This window comes from Gouania willdenowi, chromosome 8 (assembly GCF_900634775.1).
Source record: "Gouania willdenowi chromosome 8, fGouWil2.1, whole genome shotgun sequence".
Lineage (NCBI taxonomy): Eukaryota > Metazoa > Chordata > Actinopteri > Blenniiformes > Gobiesocidae > Gouania > Gouania willdenowi.
In genome coordinates, this window is record NC_041051.1 from 1,985,372 (window position 1) to 1,991,180 (window position 5,809).

Consider the following 5,809-nt stretch of genomic DNA (forward strand, 5'->3'; position numbering starts at 1 on the left):
AATCTATTTTATATTTCATTAGCATATTTATCTCTACCACCAGAGGCTCAGAAATACTTTTATAGATGGATGGGGTGGTCAAATGGAGGTGAAGGATGAACCATTGTGATTTATTTAATATGTAATAATGAATTTTTGCTAATTTATTTAATATACTCCATAATATTAAATCCATTGTTATTCATTTAGAGCCAAACAGTAGGGGTGTGATGATGATGATGCACTGAGTTCACAATACGATAGCGGATAATCAATATTTTTGAAAGGGAAAAAAAAGTGTCAAACTTTTATTTCATTTAAACTCTGGGCATATTAGCATCAGAAAAAGTTCCTGTTGTCACAGCCTCTAAAAATGCTCCAAAATATGCCCAAACCTAACAATTTCATTAGGGTTTGTTGTTATATAGGGTCATTTCATATGCAAAGTATTTGATTCAACTATAAATAGTTTGTTTTTAAGGAAAAAACTGAAGGAAATGCAACCCTGTTAATGTGCAGTAATGCAAGTTGCCACCTTGTAACTCTAAACATAGTAACAGGGTTGCAAATTCATGATAATGTTAGCTTTTTCTCAGGAATAGAAGCTAGCTTCTTAGATAACTTATTGTTGACTAAGGGGGAACACTTACTTAAGTCAATAAGTAAAAAAAAAAACATTTCTTTTATCCTGATAATTATCGTAACAGTGTTGCGTGAGGAGGATTGAGACATTAAAAAAAAAAAAAAGAAGAAAGAAATCTGACATTGTTGTAAAAAAAATAAAAAGTACAAAATATGACTTACCTTTTCTCTATCCATGCTGTTGGGAAACTGTTTGATGTCAATTCCATTGTTTCATGTGACTCACTGTTTTCTTCTTCTTCTACCATGCTAAAAATGTTAGGGTAACGGTTGCACAAATGTTGTGGGACACAGATTCCTTGCATAATAATTAATATTAAAAAAACCAAATGTTTCCAAAATTAAAGGAGACATCTATCAACAAAATAATACAAAAGAAAGGGAATTTAAAAGGACAGTCTTGTGAAAAAAAATCACTTTATAATGGTTTAGCTACAGTGATAAACATCCTTTAGCCTCATTCAGAGGGACAAAGTTGAAAAAGTTCTGTTTCCTCCCTCCCTTATTATTCCACATTTTGTAAAAAGTCAGCTCCAAATGGGACAGTTTGATTTTTCTTGCTGCTTGATGTCACCTAGCGGAAACTCCTCCTCCTGACAATCCTGGCTCCTCCTACCCTATAAGAATGTGACCTTCTCCCTCTCAAACTACCTCACAGGTAAAACAAACGCTGCAGTTTAATATATAATATACATAATACTTTATTGTCATATATGTAGAGCTACATACACTAAATGTGTTCTCTGTATTTAACCCCTCCCTGAGGAGCAGTGGGCAGCCACGGTGTAGAACCCAGGGAGCAGTTCCATTTTTAGTATCCGTTATATTGCCTCGTATCACCTTTGACTTCATCTGACGTGTTTGTGACACAATGCAACACAGCGGTTGGACGAAACAAATAATTAAATTCATCACCTTAAATGCACTATTCCTGTAGTTAATGGCAGTGTTTGGAATAACGGCGTTATGTAACGGCGTTTTTTTTTTTTTCAGTAATGGGGTAATCTAACTAATTACTTTTTACACCGTTACAACGTCGGTATCGTTACTGAACGCTAAATGCGGTGCGTTACATTCATTGATTGAATAAACTTTTATCTGAAAGCATCCCTGGCTTCTTACTCAGCTGTTATGAGGAGGTGGGTTAAAAACAAGGTGAGAGATTATGATTGGCTAAGGTGGCGTCATGTTTCATGGTAGCCAATCAGAGCCAGTGTTTTTACACATGTGCCAGCACACGATACACACACACACTGCAGATTTGATGAATCAGCAGAGATGGTGAGCGTGAAGCAGTCTGATGAAAAGTTGTCATTTTTAAGGTGACGATACAAACACCACTTTATATGAATTATGGTCAAAGACAAGAATGTGTATGTAAAGTGTTCATTATATCCAGGAGTGAAGACTTTGTCCACATCCGTTGTAAACAACTCAAATTTAATGAAGCACCTCACAACGACACACGCATCTAAAAATCTGAATTCTTTGACATAGAGCAACTTTTTTTTTTTTTTTTTTAACAGTAACGCAAATAGTTACTTTCCTTGGTAATAAGTTACTTACATTATCGAGTAATTCAGTTACTAACTCAGTTACTTTTTGGAACAAGTAGTAACTATAACTAATTACTTTTTTAAAGTAACATTTCCAACACTGGTTAATGGAGATGAGGAGAAGAAAGTGACTTAGCAGCTTAATACTCTGATGAGTGTTTGAAGCAGCTGAATGACTCCGCTGCTGCTGCTGCTGTGATAAACATACAGCCTGAGACTGACTCACAATCACAATAGCTGCTTAGATATCCATGTGTTTTACTGTAATGTGCAGTTATTTGGCTGAAAAGAATAACAGTGTGTGGATAGCAAAAGAAAATTGCTTTGATGATCAGTGATCTCCCCCGCAAGAGCGAGGCATGAAGTCTGCGTCTATAGACACACCCACTCATGAATGTGCAAAAGTTGGCCCCAAAACAGCCTGTTTATGGAAGCGTCATGAAAGTGACTTTTCAGAGGCTAAAACTCAACAAAACAGACGAGATTGGCAAAATAAACCTCAAATACTATGTTGTTGGGGTTCTTAGAACAAATGGAGATGGGTGAAAATTAAAAATAGCATGATACTGGACCTTTAAGTTGCATTTTAACTGATTTAGTTGAGGTTCAATTCATCAAGGGGGTGGAAGAAGAGAAAATGCTATTTTAGGGGGTATTCCAGACACATTTGGTATTTAAAAAAATATTTTCAATCAACATTTTGATTTTTGACTAGTGGTTAGGTTAACGCTATTATACTGTATACACGTTAGCAAATAAGAAGGTCTTTAGTTTAGCCTTAAAGGTGGAGAGACTAGCAGCCTCCTGTACTGAGACTGGGAGCTGGTTCTAAAGGTGAGGGGCCTGGTAGCTGAACGCTGTGCCTCCTGTTCTACTTCTAGATACGTAAGGAACTTCCAGAAGACCAGCAAACTGACAGCGGAGTGATCTGCCCGGACGATATAGGGCACTAACAGGTCTCTAAGATAAACAGGAGCTTTATCATGTAGAGCTTTGTATGTTATCAGGATAATTTTGTGCTGGAGAAATCTGCTCTTTCCTGTTAGTACCTGTTAATATTCTAGCTGCAGCATTCTGAATTAACTGGAGATTTTTAGTGTTACTAGAACATCCTGACAGTAAAGAGTGACAATAATCTAGTCTAGATGTAACAAATGCATGAATTAATTTTTCAGCATCACTCTGGGTCAAGATATTCCTGATTTTATAGATATTACGGAGGTGGAAGAAGGTTGTCCTTGTGATTTGTTTACTATGAAAGTTAAAGGATAAGTCAGTATCAAAGATAACACCTAAGTTTTTTACTGTGGTGCTGGGTGACAGAGTAATGCCAACCAGAGACACTATTTACTCTGATAATTTATCTCTGAGGTGTTTTGGACCAAATAAAATCACTTTGGTTTTATCCTGGTTAAGAAGGAGAAAGTTACGACTCATCCAGGATGTGATGTCATTAAGACAAGCCTGGAGTTTTAATAACTGATGAGTTTCATCTGATTTCATTGAGAGATAAAGCTGTGTATCATCTGCTAAGAAATGGATATTTACAAGTTGAAAGCTGCGTAGAATCTACATGAGTGACTGCACAAAGGGTTTTTAAAAACGACTAGTATCCTAAAAACCACCACGTAAATATTGACTAGCAGGTGTCGTCAGTGAGCAACGTTTGTAACTAAGGTGAGTAATAATAATAAAATAAAAATAGGCTTTCACTATATATATGTAGCCTTTATTACAGTGCTAAATATTTTGCTCTGCACACTTCATTTAGTTGACTAGCTACAAGTTGACACTGTTCGCCGCAACCCAGCTTACTCTCTCTCAACAAGCTGCTGATGTATGCTAGCCTGCATATACTATAGTAATAAATATTAAACCTCCCACTTTTCTATAGTAATACATGCATCCTACGGGTACTACACTAGTAAACCTAATTGATGATCAGTTATAAGATCACTCACTGAGAGATTTAGATGAAAGGGATCTGGTTTTTAATAGTCCACATTTAATATTGTTTTCATTGTTTTATGTTCTGTTAGTAGTTTTAATTTTGATTAGATTTTAATGGTTAACTCCTCTCCTGTGGGCTTTAGTTTGCACTGCGTGCTGCTTTATACTGCTCAGCTCAGTGTTCATAGGGTGTAAGTGCTCTGTGCTTTGAATAAGAGGCTAATCTATGGAGGTGTCTATAGCTGCCTGCTTATTCTCAGCTAGACATGCACGACTAATACATTTTTCAGTTACAATTAGGTTTTATGTTAAATTACGATTACAGTGACCAGCATTTTTCCAAATACAATTAAATTACAATTTTTTTTTCTATCCTCAGAAATTCAATTACAATTACGCTCTCAATTACTAAAGTTCAATAAAAAATAATCACAATTACTGAGCGTGATATAAATAACCTAATAAAAGTTAACCTTCCTCTTGTGTTAGCATCTCTTATGATAACGGTTCCTAAATCAGCTGTAAAATACGCTAAAATTGATATTGATTACCTTGTTAGGCTTCCTAATAAATGAAAATATAGGTTTTAATATTTATGGTGTGGACATCTGAGTCTTTTTGCGTCAGTATACCCCTCAATTTATGTATTTTTTGTAATGGTAAAATGTGAGAAAGGTTGATATGAAACACATTTTAATAATTGTTAACTACATGTGTAGAACTGTAATATGGTTCCCCAGTTTAGCGTTAATTATAATTGACAATTTTTATAGATTTTCTTGGCAATTACAAAGTCAATTATCTAAATTCAGTTACAATTTAATTACAATTACAACAGCAACAGATTTTTAAAATTAGTTATAATTACGTCACAATTATAATTGACCCCAACCCTGCATACAGTACATTTTTTTGAATTGTGGAAGGAAACCCGAGTACAGTAGAAAACTCACATAAACATGGGCAGAACATGCAGACTCTACGTAGAAGAACCTTTCAGTGTCCAACCTGGAGCTTTAACTTAGGACCTGCTTGCTGTGACGCAAACATGCTAAACACTGCACCGTGCTGCCACTTTTATATAAATCCTTTTTAAATAAAGCCTTTGACTCAATCAACATGTCAAATTGTTTCACTTAACACACATAAAAACAGCTGAATTTATTAGTGACAAAAATATCTAAATCTTTATCATATGAAAACTTTGTATAAACCTCAACATGAAGGGCAAAATTCTTACACACATGACAATTATCTCGTTACTTAAACTTCACAGTCAACTTTCTCACCAATTAAACTCACTGATTTAATGTAGCGTCACTTAATATTGATTTGTATTATGTGTTTGGGGCAGGTTCCTCTTTGTTTCATTAATGTTGTGTCCACTCGTTATCCTAGAGTTTAGAAAGACACAGTTTAGAGTTTTATGGTTCATGTATTTCTGCATAATGGCCACTGTTGATGATGGGCAATCAGTTCAAGATTTTTATTTTTACAGGGTTTTAACTTGATTTTTGACCTGTATGAGTTTAAGTCATAAAAATGTTAGCGTGACATCAGTATTTCACTGTTGGTGATTACGGTTTATAACAAGTGCGCCTGATATTTAAACAGCTCTGCTTTATATTTCTGCTGCTAACAATAGAAATATGTCAGTTGTGGTTGCTTTTAACTTTTAGATA